Below are 16,494 nucleotides of genomic sequence, written 5' to 3'. Positions count from 1 at the left end.
TAGGATGGCATCAGACCCCAAAATCTGGAAGAACTTAGCCACTTCATGGTGCCAAATCTAGGGGGAAAATATGCACACAGAGAAACCCGAAGGGTGTAGAATGATGGGGAGAAAGAAAGAAAGAAAATGAAAACACTCTGTTTCCACTGGCAGAAAGCACTTTTTGCCGGGGAAACTGGAATGTTGACTTGGTATGCACATAATTCAATTTTCTACACACTCAGAAGTAAAGAAAAAGCCAGACACTGGGAGAAATTGCTGATGCAATTTTTAACGTGAGCGAGGGCAATGTGGATATGAACTCAGGCTTGTGGAAGATATTTGATAATCGAAAAAGGTAAATGCTGGAACCTTTTCCATACAGTGGTCTCAATGAAGGGAAATCTCTCTCTCTCCAGATAGCGGTCTTCACTTGTAACTGGCTTGATTTATTGTCATAGATAAAAGATTAGATGAATATACACCAAAATGTTGTTAGTCACTGGTAGGGCAGTTTTTATTTTTGATCTTTATATTTTTCAGAGTATTGAAATTTTTCTAAAGTGAAAAATGTACTTCTAAATAATTTTTTACCTAACTAGTGCCTTTGTTATAGAAACAAGACACAGGGACCTGAACTCATGTGCACCCACACACAGCATGGAAGGCTCTAAATGGGGAGCTACTCTCTTCTCCCAACTTCCCAGGACTCCCAGGCCCCACCGCCTTGAGGTAACTACTGTTAGAACTTTTTGTTTCTATTTTCTTTTAGAAATATTTATAGCAGGAATGAAAAGCTGAGCCGGGTCTGTAACCAATCGAGGGTTCAAGCCACGTGTTGCGGGAGGAGCGGATGCTCTGCGCCCTCTGGTGGCTGGACTTCAGAAGGCAGGCCCAGTGCAGCCCAATCTATTTCAAGAGAAGGCAGAAATACGGAGTCATACGTGAAATAGCCCAAATTTCAAAGGTAGCCACTAACTTGAAAAGTTTAAAAGCAATGTCTGTGCCAAATAGAATACATATTAGGACCAGATTCCAGAGCATTGAGTCCTCTGCTTTAAGAAATAAACGTGGAGGGGCTGTTTCTTAATTTATCTGCTCTAAACAATGCCTAGGCCTAAGAGAGGTGAGGAAATTTGTTCACGCGCATCCCCTCCACTGCCGCGTCTTCCTTTCACCTCCTTGTTTTTATTAATTGTATTATTGCTTGTTCTGCCAGTGCTCTTTATGACTTTATATATATATTTATGCTCCATTTAAAAATTTATATCAGCTTTTTACAGCATCTACAATGTAAGAAGAAGAAAGCATCTTTCTTTTCTTTTTCTTTTTCTTTATTTATTTTTGAGGAAGATTAGCCCTGAGCTAACACCAGCTGTCAATCCTCCTCTTTTTGCTGAGGAAGACTGGCCCTGAGCTAACAGCTGTGCCCATCTTCCTCTACGTTATACGTGGGACGCCTACCACAGCAGGGCTTGCCAAGCAGTGCCATGTCTGCACCCACAGTGTGAACCGGCGAACCCCGGGCTGCCAAGAAGCAGAATGTGCGAATTTAACTGCTGTGCCACCAGGCCGGTCCTGAAAGCATCTTTCTTTAGCCTCTTTGATGTGAATGATTACCCTTTATTATGTATCTGCAACACTCCAGGCACCTTACATTCACTCATCTACTCATTCATTCAACAAATATTTATCAACTGTCTGCTTATGTGCCAGGCACTGTTCTAGTCAATGGAAATAAAGTGGTAAAAAAAAAACCCGGGCAAAATGCCCTGCCTTTGGGGAACATGTGTCCTAGCAGAGGATAAGGATAATGAATTAACAACAAGTGAGACGTATAGTGTGTTCGAGTGTGTCAAAGGCCAAGGAGGAGCAATGAGGCAGGGAAGGAGGAATGTGAAGTATCAGTGTGTGTGCGTGTGTGCACACATACGTACGTGCACATACATGTGCATGCATGTGTGAGTGTGACATTTTAGCTAGGGTATCCAGGAAAGGCCTTCCGGAGAAGACGACTTTTGAGTGACAGATGGAAGGAGGCAAGGGAGTGGGTCACACGAGAACCTGCCGTGTGCACCTTCCTTCCACAGGGCACAGAAAGAGCCGAGGACGGGAGGCCGAGTGTGTCGGGGGAACAGTGAAAAAGCTGGTGCTGACCGAGCAAGGAGGGGATTGAGAGAAGATGAGGTCAGAGAGGAAAGGTTGGCAGCCCATGGAGGGCCTGAGAGGTCGTGATGAGCACTCCCCTGAGTAAGAGGGGAGCCATGGGGAGGTCGGATGGGAAGAGTAACATGGGCTGGCTCGCGTTACTAAAAGGTCCTCTGGCTGCTGTGTGGGGAACAGATGAGGCAGCGAGAACAGAAGCAAGGAGACCGTTATGAGGCTGTTGTGATGTTCTAGGTGAGAGATGCTGGCAGTGGTGGTGATGGTGATGGAGGAGGTGGTGAGAAAGACGGAATTCTGCAGAGCCTGCGGGGTTTGCTGACAGACTGGATGTGAGAGAGAAAGCGAGGAGTCAGGGATGCCTCCCAGTTCTGATTGGAATGATTAGAAGGACGAGGCTGCCTTCTATCGATCTTCCTAACTCGCTCCGTGTGTCATCAGAGGTAAGAGGTTAGGTGGAGAGACACCAGGATGCTCCTAGTGACTGTGTTTCAGTGGTAGGGCATGGTGGTTTTATTTCTCTCTCTGTTTTTTAGTATTTTGTATTTTTGAAAGCAAAGATTGTATTATTATTATTATTAATTTTAGGGTTTTCAGGTTTGCCAAAGGTGTACTCAGTGGATGAGGTGAAAACACTGCTAGCTGGTTGGTTTTTGTATCAGTCAGCATTTGCTGCATAACAAACAAGCTCAGAATCTTCAGTGAGCGTTTCCTTCTCAGGTTTTTATGCAAGTTGGCTGGGACAGCCCTGCTTCAGGCGGTGGCTCGGGTCCAGATCTGCAACAGGTTTCTCATTCTGCCGCCCAGGCTGATGGGCTGGGGCATGTTGGTGACAGATGCGGGAAGTTCCCAGAGGAGCGAGGAAACACCCAACGCCTCTGAAGGTCGAGGCTGGGAACTGGCACCTGGCAGCTTCAGCCCACACCCTACCGGCCAGAGCAGTCACGTGGCCAAGCTCAGCATCAGCGAGGCCACAAAGTACACTCAGCTGAGAGTGGGGAGGGAGTGACTGTTCCATGAAAAATAATCGAATCTACCAGAACTTCACTTTGATCTTATGGTTCGTAGTAATTTTTATTGAGGTTCTTTTAAAATTTTATCACAAATTTTATATGTTTGTTGTTGAAAATTTTGACAATACAGAAAAGCATAGTCAACTGAATTGAAATTTCTTCTTATTCCCCTATCTAGAGATGAACACTGTTAATATTTTGAAGAATATTTATTCAGAGTAGGAAATTCACATAGATGCAGGTTTGCTGGTGGCTGTGGCATTCAGACAATAATGGCCATTTCGCCTTAAGTTCAGCTTTAGCTTTTGCAAAGTCAGAGACGAACTCCCACTTTATAGTTATTTCTGGCATCCCTGAATCTGTGTGTCACCAATGGTTCTGTATTCGGGATGCTTTGTCCATCTAATCAATGAAATACACAAGGCATGTTATTTACCTTCTACACATAGATGGGAGGTTTAAAAAAAGCTCCTTATTGCTTTAGATGTTCTAATTGTACTGATCAGCTTAAAAATAAATGTAATATTTATTATTGCCAGAATAACATGCTACAGAGAGAGCTTTTGGGATCACATCTCAGTAACCACCAATCCAGCCTTTCAGATCAGAAGAGCTGGGATGGCAACAGAGCCCAAATCTGGAAGAACTTAGCAATTTTGTAGTGCCAAATCCAGTGGAAAAAACGCACACAGATTGTGAAAGCTATTGGCTTCATGTGCAATCACGATCGTTAAAGATTCTCAAATCCTCTAACAAAAAAGAAAGAATGCATATGAATATTGAGAGACCCTATTAAGTAAATAATTTAGGAAGACCTAAATTTGAGTCAACAAATGTTTTATACAATTTTAGTATAAAGGGGAGCTAAATAGATTAGATTCTATAATAATCTGGAAATCTGTATAATATTTTGGTGTGCCACCATTCATAACATTAAATAAGATAGTTTTTAAGAAATACATTTGACTTCATTATTTAATTTCATTTAGAATATGAAGTTTTCAACGTAACTAACAACTTACTTGGGAACTTTTTGCATCTTGTGAGGATCAATTAAAAGCAGATTGTGAGCTTTTCCACTTTAAAATTTCACGAGGATGGAAAACTCCAAAACCATACGTGAAACCACCCACGATAATTCTTTTCTATCCTGGACAGGTCCCAGCATGGGGGGTCTGGAAACACTTTCAGAGCGTGGCTCTGTGACAATTTTGTGTCTCACATCAAAATTCCATCCTCCTCCTATGCCACAGATGAAAAACATATTTGTGCTGGAAAGCAAAATAAACAAAGACGGAAACTGAGTCTGGGACTGGATCAGAGCAGGGGCAGGGGGCAGCCCGTGGGTGGGAGGGGAAGTCCTGCCCACTTCTGGGGGACAGTTTTGCAGAACCCCACTCTGTATGGGTGCACTGCCCTTTACAGCTTGGAAAGTGATTTGCCATCTGGTATCTCAACCCATACCTTTGAGATAGAGCCTTCTGCTGCCCCCATTTTACAGATGAGGAAACTGAGGCTCATCGAGACAAAACTAGCAAGTAGCCGAGGCAGAACTCAATTCTGTCTCCTAACTGCACATGTTGTGCACTTTCTGGGCCCTCCCTCTTGGCCAGGTCACCTCCTCTCTAAGGACCCCACTCCCACTCCTGCAACTCCTTTCAGGTCAGCTTTGTGCCACGGAACCCCATGATCCTTGATCAAATCATAACCAAGACAGTAAATAAAACCTAGGGTGAACATCAGGGCAGGGCCACCTGTGCTTCACCCCTCCGTGCGACAGGCTGCCTCGTTCAGTAGTGACCCCCTCATCTGTGGGGGTGTGCAAACAGAGAGGGACACACAGGTGGCTAGGATGTTGTGTTGAGAAATGTGCTGAGTGATAACTGGCATCTCGTCCTCTTCTCTGGCCAAGGGTAACCTGACATTCCTTTGGGTGTTCACCTCTCCCCCTCTCAGCCATAGGGTCTGGGGTGACCGACTTCTGTACTGGGTGGAATAGTGTCCCTCAAAATTCATGTCCACCCAGAACCTGTGAATGTGACCTTCTTTGGAAATAAGGTCTTTGCTGCTGTAATCAAGTTAAGCTGAGACCATAATGGATTAGCGTGGGCCTCAATCCAATGAGTAGAGTCCTTATAAGAAGAGGGAAGTTTAACCCAGAGACACAGAGGGCAGAGGGCCGTGTGCAGAGGGAGGCAGAAATGAGAGTGATACAGCTACAGGCCAAGGAAGGCCAAGGGCTTCTGGCAACCACCGGAAGCTGGAGGCGGCAAGGAAGGATTTGTCCGCTGAACCTTCCAGAGGGAGCTTGGCCCAGCTGACAGCTTGATTTCAGACTTCTGGCCTCAAGAACTGTGAGAGAGTCCATTTCTACTGTTTTAAGCTGCTTAATTAGTGGTACTTCATTAGAGCAGCCCGAGGACACTGAAACAACCCCATCTGCAGCTCCTGCTCCATCCAAGCTATTTTGTGTCTCCCAGCTCCCTGCCTACCAGGGCTGGCTCAGAAACGGACGTTTAACCCAAGCAGAACCAATACGATGCTAGGAGGGGGTTGCTAACATTTAGCCAGGAATAGTTTTCTTTCTCCTCCTCACCCGATGTGAACCTGGAAAGACACAGTCAGAGTTGCCGCTGGAAGAGGAGACTTTGTGATAGAGAAAAACTGAGAACAGGGGCAAAAAGTAGCATCGTGTGACGTCATCCGAGACCTGGACCAAGCTGAGTCTGCTTGAAGCTAGAACCCCAGTGAACTTTAGAACACAAATTCCCTGGTAACTTACACCTGTTTTGTTTTGGTTTCTGTCTAAAAGATTTCTAATTACTACAGGGAATCCAGCACAGGATGGGTATGTGGCCCATACAGCCTCCAAGATGTGGTTTTTCTTCACTCATCTCTCTTAATGAGCCTAGAAATAAGTTCTGGATTCTTCTGGCCATTCCCCAACCCAGCTAAAGAGGGCAAATAACTGAGAAAGTGATGTTACAAACACATATTCAAGACTTAGCAGTTAATCCTAGTTCACCCCCGCTCGGGAGCAAGGGCTGAGGGATGGAAATGGAGGAGTGATTTGATGGAAGGAAGTGTAAGGGCCCCTCCTGTCAACTTAAAAAGCAAACTTGCCCTTACTTTATCGCAAAACCAGTTTACTGGGGCAACAGCCAAAAGAATTGCAACTCGAATGTGCATGCTGTTGCCAACCACAGGCAAATCCAACAAACAGGGAAGGGGAGCTGCTTTCACAGAGGAAAAGGGGGAGAGGGAGGGGCTGTTCTAAAGGAAAGTTCATTGGGGCAAAGTAACAGTTCAGGGCGGCAATGCCTTCTCATTGGCTGAGCTGAGGCATTTCTCATTGACTGGGCTGAGGCATTTCTCATTGACCAGGCTGAGGCATTTCTCATTGGCTGGGCTGCGGCATTTCTCATTGGCTGGGCTGCGGCATTTCTCATTGGCTGGGCTGTGGCATTTCTCATTGACTGGGCTGAGGCATTTCTCATTGACCAGGCTGAGGCATTTCTCATTGGCTGGGCTGCGGCATTTCTCATTGGCTGGGCTGCGGCATTTCTCATTGGCTGGGCTGCGGCATTTCTCATTGGCTGGGCTGAGGCATTTCTCATTGGCTGGGCTGCGGCATTTCTCATTGGCTGGGCTGCGGAATTTCTCATTGGCTGGGCTGCGGCATTTCTCATTGGCTGAGCTGCAGCACTTCTCATGGGCTGAACTGTGATGTTTCTCTTGGCTGAGCTGTTGCCCAGTGGGGAGAGAAATCTTCCTTCAGCTGCAAAGTAGTCTTCCTTCCTGTCTAAGATGCCAGTGTCCATTCCTTCCTGTTTGATGTAATTGACATGTATGATAGGGGTGACAGCTCCCCCTACAGGCCTTCCAGACTCCAATTTAGTTGAGGTTTCTTTTGTTAATTTCCATACCTCTATGCAGAAAAACTAAGATTCAGGGGCCCTGATATATCCATGGGATGATATTTTGGAAGAGACCTCTTGCCCAGCCTTGGAGGGCACAAAGGTGGTCACGAGAGCCAGCCCTGTGGCTGAGCTCTGGGGTTTGGCTATTCCAGCTGGATCCTGAGGCAGCCAGTGGTGGGAGGGAGGGCAAGGGGCTCCAGGGACTGGAGAGCACAGCTGGCAGCTCCTCTCCCATCCTTTGCTCTGGCACCTTTCTTGCCAGCCCGGGCTTATTCAATTTCAGGGGCTCTCATTAAGAAAAAATAAATAAAACTATAATCACAAAATTAGGTATGGAATGAATCTTTATTTAAAGTGAAAAAAGAGATCACAACAAATTGCATATGTTAAAAAGCTGGCAAATACCACAAAAACGCCAAAATCAGAAAAAATACCACGTTTTCAATAATGTTGTTATCTGCTTGATGCTCCTCTGTTATTCTTGTTTTATTACATGTTTGGTACATACTCTCTTCTTATGACAACAATATCATAAGATCTTTTTCTGTACAGACAATAAAAAGATAATGAAATTTTTCTTTAGCATGGTGGCTTGAAACTCGGTTTTTGTTACTGACATTGTGGAAAAGTTTCCTTCTGATTCACCACTTACCGAACTGCGGCATCTGTCACTTCCTCAGTTGGGCTCCGGGGTGCTTCTTTCCCAGGGCAAGTGCAGGGAGCCTCCAGCCCTTTGATCTCCATGTGAAGCTGCCCCTTTCTCTCCTCCAGCTCTGCTGTTCTCTCCCCAGCACTGGTTTCATCTCCCTCCTGGCCTAGTCTGGGGGACAGGGCTCGGGTAGGGTGGCCTTGAAGACCTTGGTAGAGAAGCCCCAGCAGGAAGTGGAGAATCGTTCTGCTCTGATCCTTCCCTTTGAAGCCAAAGATAATGTTCCCCAAGGGCAGAGGGTGCTGGGTGCATGGCGGATGTGGAGGTAGTGCTGGTAGCTCACTGGTCCTGCCCATAGTACACGACCAGGGTGCAGAAGCTGACCCCTAACATGTGCTCTTGGAATGGACATGTGACCAAAGCCTGGCGAAGCAGAGTCACAGTGATGAGTTCAGAGACAGCATTTAACTCAATCCAGGGGAATGTAAGTCAGCCCCTGGGGGCTCTTTCCTTTGGGGCTGCTAAGTCAGTAGGATGTCAGCCTGAAGCTGCTGAGGCTATCTTTGCCACCTTGTGGCAAGGGCTCACCTTACAAAAACGGTGCCATAGCAGAAAGCAGAGGCAGTAGATGAAGAGAGTCAGATTCTTGGTGACATAACTTAAGGTGCTAGATCAAGCCGAGCCTGAAGTCTATGAAGGGACTCTTATCTATGTGAGCCAATAAATTCATCTTTTTCTTGTGACTGTTGGATTAGGCTTCTGTCATAGTGAAAAAAAGTGATGTCAGATGGGAAGGCTTTGTAAACTAGGAAAGGAACAGAAAGGGAATTCCAGGTGGAAGGTACTACCTGAGCAGAGAAAGCCCAGGCCAAACCACCCAAGGGTACGGGAAAGGGACTGGATCTCCCTTACACACAGGCCGGATCTCTCCATTTCCTGCCTGTCTGTTCCTGCTTGGCAATACCTAGATCATTCTCTTCCCCCCTCCCCATTCATCCACATTTTGGATCCCTTGATCTCTAATGTCCGCCTCTGCTAATGCTAACAAGTAGACCTTAAGGAAAGAGCAAAGGCACTGATGGAAATGGTCTCCACCCCACAATTGTCACTGGCTCTCCCAAACTCACCCAGGAGTGAACGTTTGTCACTCTACAGGGCTGCCCAGCATCTCTGGACACTTTCCTGTTTTGGGGTATTTTCCATCTTATGAACCTGTACCTTGCCCAGGTGGAAGACAGAATTGTGCTTTCCCAGCATCCCTTGCAGCTAGGATGCAGTCATGTGACACAGCTCCACGAATCAAGTGCATCCACGCAAGTCTTTGATTCAAGAACTGGCGTTGCAGAGAAGCAGGTGCAGTGGGTGGCCATCTCTGGCAGGAGCATCTGGCTTGCTGAGGCGGCACTGACAGAGGTTCCAGCATGGCATCCACTGCCCGTCAGCAGGTGAAGCTGCACTGTCTTGGCCCAGTGGTGGCAGCAGAGGGATCTCCACTGGACAGTCTTGCTATTTGGGGCATCGCTCCTGACTCCAACTTCTAAGCCTGATTCTCTGCCCCTGCCCCAAGAAACACTGTTTGCCACTGAGAATCTTGACTGAAAGAAACCTGAGCATACTCAGCTTGGATTGTTTGAGGAAAATTTAATAGAGACTCCATTTACAAAGTGGTAGTCAGGACATAGGAAACCACAAGGGGTAGTTCAGTGCTCCAGGACGAGTAATTGAGGGAGTGTTACCACCATTAGTCTTTTCTTTTCTTTTCTTTTGCTGAGGAAGATTCACCCTGAGCTGCCAATCTTCCTCTTTTTTTTTTTTTTTTTTTTGTATGTGCGCCACTGCCACAGCATGGCCACTGACAGACAAGTGGTATAGGTCCTCACCTGGGAAGTAAATCTGGGTCACCAAAGCAGAGCTTGCTGAACTTAACTGCTAGGCCACTGGGGCTGGGCCAACCACTATTTGTCTTTTTTTTTTTTTTTTTTAAAGATTGGCACCTGAACTAACGTCTGTTGCCAATCTTTTTTCCCCTTCTTCTTCTCCCCAAAGCCCTGCAGTACATAGTTGTATATTCTAGTTGTAGGTCCTTCTGGCAGTGCCATGTGGGATGCTGCCTCAGCATGGCCTGGTGAGCGGTGCCATGTCCGTGCCCAGGATTCAAACCTGCAAAACCCTGGGCCACCGAAGTGGAGCGCACGAACTTAACCACTCAGCCACAGGGCCGGCCCCCACCATTAGTCTTGACGGGACATGAGGTGGAAGGAATTCTGTGAACCTGGAGAGAGAGGCTGTAGGGAGAGCCTCTCCTGAGAAGGGCTGTGACCTAGGGAGGCAGCTGGGGAAGAAATAGGCCCCTTCATTCTCCCCCTTCCCTACAACCGGCTACTGGTCCTCCAAACCCAACCAGAAGCCAGAAGCATGAGGTGGCCCGTTGATGGGGCCCACACAAGCCGCCTGTGAATGCAGAGCAGGTGGAGAGAGATGGAGGTTGAATTCCTGCAGGCAAACAGAATAACTGGCTCAAATCCTCATTCCCAATCAAATTACTTTTGGAAAGGAGGATTGGAGGAAGAAGAAGGAAGGGAAAGCAGGATGGAGGAATTTTAACTCTAATTCTAGTACACAGACACTTGAAAAAATAAATAATTAGAAGGCAAAGTAAGTGCCATGGAGGAAATAAATAAGGGGCTCGGAATGGCCCAACAGGAAGTGAGGCTGATAATTAGGGCATAGAGGAGCGCACCAAAGGTCACGTGGGCATGGTATCTGCCCCACAGTTCATGTAAAGGGATCTCTGTGGTAGAAGGAGAGAGAAGGAGAAGATGGGGATAAAGATAGAAAGCAAGTCTGTAAATTTGGGAGCTGCCCTCTGATTGGTCAGGCTGAGTTTGTAAGTAATGGATATATGAAACAACAGTGGCTTAAACAAGATAAAGGTTATTTCTCTGTCACCTAAAACTCTGAGTTAGTGCAGCAGCTCTGCTCTGTGAAGTCATCAGGGATCCAGGCTCCTTACAACTTGAAGCCCCACCATCCCTAGAATGTTGTGCCTTTTCTGCACAGTCTAGGGTGGTCCCTAACATGTCCTCATTTCCGTCAATGGGAATGGGAGAAGGCTAAGGGGAGGCACGTCCGTTCCATTCAAGGACATGTATTAATTAAGTCACAGGCTATGGTGCTGCCAAAAAGGGACCCTAAAACAGGTGGCTTGAATAAGATAGAAGCTCACTCCTCTCTCGTGTCCAGTGGTGGGTGTTGAAATAGGGCCAGCGGGTGAATTAGTTCTCCAAAGTTACCCGTGGACTCAGGTACCTTCCATCTTGTCATTCTACCAGCCCCTGGTCTTTGCCTGGTGGAAGCTGACCACCACATACTCGTTCTGGCTCACGGAAATGGGAGAGAGTGTGTCTATTGAGTGCAAGCAGTTCCCTCTGAAGGACATGACCAGAAAATGCACACATCACTTCTGCTCACATCCTATTGGCCAGAACTTAGTCACATGACCCCTTCTCCTGAAAGGGAAGCTGGGAAATGTCATCTTTAGCTGGATGGCCACATATCCAGCTAAAATAAAGGGATTTCTATTGCTAAAAGGAAAAAAGAAAGGGTGGATTTGGGGGACAATTAGTCTTCTCAGCCACAAGCCTTGCCAGGACAGTGTACACATCCCTTCTTCTTACTCACGTTGGCCTGAACTTGGTCACATGACCACATCTGGCTGCAAAGGAGTCTGGGAAATGTAGTGTTTGGTCTGGGTGGCCATGTTCCCAGTTAAACATCAGGGCTCTATTGCAATGCATAGAGATAACAGATATTAGGAGGCAGCCTCTGTCCCACTTCTGAGAACGTCTGTTTGTTCAGTGAAGGGTGAGGCAAGGTTAGCAACTGAGAGTGAGGGAGATAAAAGGGCCCGGAGAGGTTCAACCAAGGAGACAACACAGAATCGCTAAGTCAGGGAGCAGGGAAGTGTGCCGTGGGAACATTTGTGGGTTTTTTTGGTTTGAGGGGATCTTTTTCTTTCAACTTTATTGAGGAGTAATTGAGAAATATAGCTGTATATATTTAAAGTGTACAATGTGATGATTTGATAAACATATGCACTGTGGAACTGATACCAAGCAATGGGCTTGCTCTGCTGGCTTCATGCAATCTGAACCAATTAATCACAATGAGTTAGAGATCAAGAAAGGAAGTTTAATTAGATTAGCTGGCAAATCAGAAGATGAGTGACTAATGTCTCAAAAACCCATCCTCAAGGATTACAGAATCTTGAGGCAGTTATATAGGGAAAACGGTCAGTAAGGAGGGGGTCCAGGGATGTTGGTCTCCAGGCATGATGGGCTCCAGGCATCACATTGTTCCATTCTTCTGTCAGCTGTGATGGATACCTTGCAGGTGTGTTTCTCGCCTGTGGTCAGCCTGTTCCTGGAGAGAAACTCATAGAACAAAGTTTTAATTTATCAAACTATCGGGGAGTACATATGTAAGCGGAGGCCATAAATCAGGAGAACGTGTGAAGTTTTTTAGAGTACGTGCAGAACAGTGAATAGTCACACAGAGGAGGGGCTGGGGCCATTCAGCGAAACAAGATGGCCCTGCTTTTGCTCACTTATAGAGTGATTAGCAACATCAAGATAATTAATACATCCATCACCTCACATAGTTAACGCTTGTGTGTGTGTTTGTGGTGATAATGCCTAAGATCTGCTCTCAGCAATTTTCAAGCATACAGTACCATATTATCAACTATAGTCACCATGCTGTCCATTAGGTACTCAGAACTTACTCTTCTTATAACTAAAAGTTTGTACCGTTGACCTGTATCTCCCCATTTCCCCTCCCCCTAGCCCCTGACAACCACCATTTATTCTCTGTTTCTATGAAATTCGCTTCTTTTTTTTTAGATTCTACATATAACTGATACCATAAAGTATTTGTCTTTCTCTGTCTGACTTATTTCATTTAGCATAATGCCCTCAAGATTCATCCATATTGTTGCAAATGGCAGGATTTCCTTCTTTTCTATGGCTGTATAATATTCCATTGTATATATAGTTTCTTTATCTACTCACCTATCAAAGGACACTTAGGTTGTTTCTATATCTCGGTTATTGTGAATAACGCTGCAATGCATGTGGGGGTGCAGGTATCTCTTTAAGACACTGATTTCATTCCCTTTGGATATGTACCCAGAAATGGGATTGCTGGATTGTATGGAGGCTCTGTTTTTAATTCTTTGAGGAACCTCCATACTGGTTTCCGTAGTGGCTGTACCAGTTTACCTTCCCACCAACAGTGCACAGGGTTCCCTTTTCTCCACATCCTCACCAACACTTGATAGCTGTTACTTTCTTTTTTTCTTTTTAAAGATTGGCAACTGAGCTAACAACAGTTGCCAATCTTCTTTCTTTTTCTTTTCTGCTTTTTCTCCCCAAATCCCCCCAGTACATAGTTGTATATTTTAGTTGTGGGTCCTTCTAGTTGTGGCATGTGGGATGTCACCTCAACATGGCCTAATGAGTGGTGCCATGTCCACGCCCAGGATCCAAACTGGGGAAACCCGGGGCCACTGAAGCTGAGCGCACAAACTTAACCACTTGGCCACAGGGCCGGCCCCTGTTGCTTTCTTGATAATCGCCATCCTAAGAAGTGTGAGGTGATCCCTCATAGTGGTTTTGGTTTGCATTTCCCTCTTTCTGTAGGTTACCTTTTCAGTTTATTGACTGTTTCCTTTGCTGTGCAGATGGAGCATTTGGGGGGTGAGTCTGAGGTTGGAGTTCATGGATTTCAAGTGAAACCTGTTTGTCAGGTCATATGACTTTTCTCCTACAACATTCTCTGCAGAGAGAGGATAGGTGTGTAAATTAATACAGGATTAGCATGATTACGTCTACAAGAGGGTGTTTGCAAGGACTGATGATAAGGTTGGGGGGTGGGATATAGGTTGGACAAGAGGGAGAGTGAAGCCCATGGAGAGTGAACCTCTTCATGGATGCTGGAAAGGCAGTGGGTTTAGAGGTCGGCATTTAGAGGTCCAAGGTCTTGATGAGGTCAGAGAACTGTTGTCATGGGCAGCATTGCAGTATTAGCAGAAACGTCAGGACACGGGAGCAGGAACTGGGGTGTTTGATTTAAAACCTCTAAAGTGAGCAGCGTTTGAGGTTTATCGTGTTCAAGGTGGAGGAGGCGAAGTGGAGCTTGAGGCCCCCGGGACTGCACAGTGCAGGAACCAGGAGAGGCCACACGGACGAGGGGTCATCCAGCGGATGTGAGGTCCCTGGCAGGAGCTGGAGAGGAAGGGGTCAGTCATCTGCCTCCTCAGCCTCAGTTTCCTTTCTCTGCAAGACAGGGATGGCAGCTCCGCTCCCAGGTCTGGTGACCTCAGGTGTGGGAGGTGGTTGGTGTCACATCTTGTCCCTTCTCTTACTCCTCCCCTCTCCCTCTGGATGGCCAGCCCTTCAGAAGCAGCAGGAAGATGTAACTGCGACTACACAGCCTTCTCCTCTACTGGAGGAACCCGTTCCTCCACCTCCTTCCTTCACTCCTTCCCCCCAGGACATTTGCTGTGGGGACCTTGCTCTCAACTGGCTCCACGCTGGCGGTGCCAACGCTCCTCTCCGGGAGGCTGCGACACAGGACTAACAAAGGCCACCTGTCTCTTTCTTGATGCTTATGACTTCTTGATCCTTGGTATTTACAAAGAGTGGGAAGCATGTTACCTGAAGCATTTAAACGATTTTAGGTGGGTCACAAACGTCATATAAATATGCTGAATCACAGCATTGTTCCTTCACTCCACATGCAGAAAGTCTTAGGTTGGTGCTGCTGTGTCTTGAACGCCTGTCTCACGCCTGGTATGCTCCCTTTTTCGACATGGAGGAGGCCTTGAGTTCAGAGCCCTGAGTAGACAACAGAATTTAGTGAAACTGTGTTGCTTTCATAGTATTTTTATGGTTTCTTCCTATTTCTGTAATTGACACTCATTTTCTGCAGTCACCAACATCATCAATGATGAGTATTTTACGGCATTAAGTCAAATCGTGTCAGTCCACTGTTCAGCATCCTCCAGTGACATCCCAGTACATTTAGAACAAATCTGAAATGCTGTCTGTGGTCTGGAAGATTCTTCACCATCTGACCCCTGCTGACCTTCCTCCGCTTCTGCCGTCACTCTACCCTTCACTCACTCTTCCTTAGAGTTCCTCCAAAATGAGGAGCTCAGTCTTACCCCAGGGCCTTTGTGCCTGCTGGGCCATCTGCCTGGGACGCTCTTCCCCTAGCTCTTGCCATGGCTCACTCTAGTCCTTCATGCTGGTCTCTGCTCGGATGCCACCACCTCAAAGAGGCTCTCTCTGCCTACCCTAGCTAAAACAGCATGCAGATGTCCCCACCTGCCTCCCACTTCCCATCTCTCTTTAGCCCCTTATCTCTTCTTAGTGCTCCTCACTAACCGACATGCATCCATCAATCTATCATCTATGTATCCATCCATCCATCCATCCATCCATCTATCTATCCATCTACCTACTTTTCCTTCCTTCCTCCCTTCCTTCTTTCCTCCTCTTTTTTCTCCTTCCTCTCCTCATCCTCCTCCTCTCCCCCACTCCCCTGCCCCCCCCTCTCATTTCTTGTGTCTAATTTATCTCCCCCGCTAGAACGTGAGCCTTGTGAGGACAGCTCCTTGTCTTGGCCACTGCTCTGCCCCGGCCTCTGGAACAGTGCCTGGCGCACAGTAGAAACACAATGAACATGTATTTGAGAGAAAAAATAAATTAACCTAGTTTCCCCTTAAAATGCATTTATTTAAGTTGAAAAGCAGATCACTTCAAAGCAAAGCATTCGTCAGTGGTCTGTGTAGCGCAGTTTGTCCGATGACAGTAAGGTGCTCAGCGCTGGGCACACATCACGAAAGGGCTGTGCATAGGACTGCGGTTTGGGAGATGCTTCCCTGAAGCCGTTTTGGGGATATTTGGGAGAAGGAGAAGAATTTCCCACCACCTGCTCTGCAGATCAACAAACAGAACCACATCTCTTTTCTGGTTGGTGCTAAAGAACCTCTGAGCACCTGTTAGGTACCCCGAACTTCTAGATTTCTTTGAAGCACCCCCCAAATTCTGAACTGCCACCTGATCCTTGCCCTCACTATCCCCCTCACCCAGGGCCAGATGCCCCTGGAGGCTGCTGGGACAGTCGCTCAGTCATTTTTAAGCACCTGCTATGAGCCCAGCCCTGACCTAAGTGATTGAGATGTGTCACCTCTAAATGGTCAGTAGTATCGTCCCCATTATAAGATGAGCAATTACTCAAGTCACACACCTCATTGGGCCAGTGCATTATGTTTGTGACGTGAACCACTTTTTCCCTCCAGGTCTCTTTTCCTGCACATTCATGACACCCCCTCCCTCCTTTTCAATTCAGGCTCTCTGGCTACCTAGCTTGCTTGGCACTGACTTCCAAGAGCCACGATTTCTTAAGGAGACTAAGCTGGGAGCCTCAAAGACCCAGAGGAAAGGAGCGTTTCAGAGGGAAAGGCATCAAGAACTGAGGCACAGACCAAAGGCTATCATTTAGCCACACATGTGTTTTGTTGAGCTTAAAAGCTATTTTTCAATTAAGAATCAATTGCCACTATTAAAGAATCAGGAAATTTTAGACCCAAGTTTGAATTTCTTGAAAATTCAGATGGTCAGGCCACATAGGGGCTACATTCCTATATGGCGGCCACCAGCTGGAGTTAAGTGTCAGTCATCCCATCCATTTTAGAGAGGGGCTG

Source organism: Equus caballus, chromosome 22 (genome assembly GCF_041296265.1).
Source record: "Equus caballus isolate H_3958 breed thoroughbred chromosome 22, TB-T2T, whole genome shotgun sequence".
Taxonomy (NCBI): domain Eukaryota; kingdom Metazoa; phylum Chordata; class Mammalia; order Perissodactyla; family Equidae; genus Equus; species Equus caballus.
Note: the sequence above shows the minus strand (reverse complement) of the source record.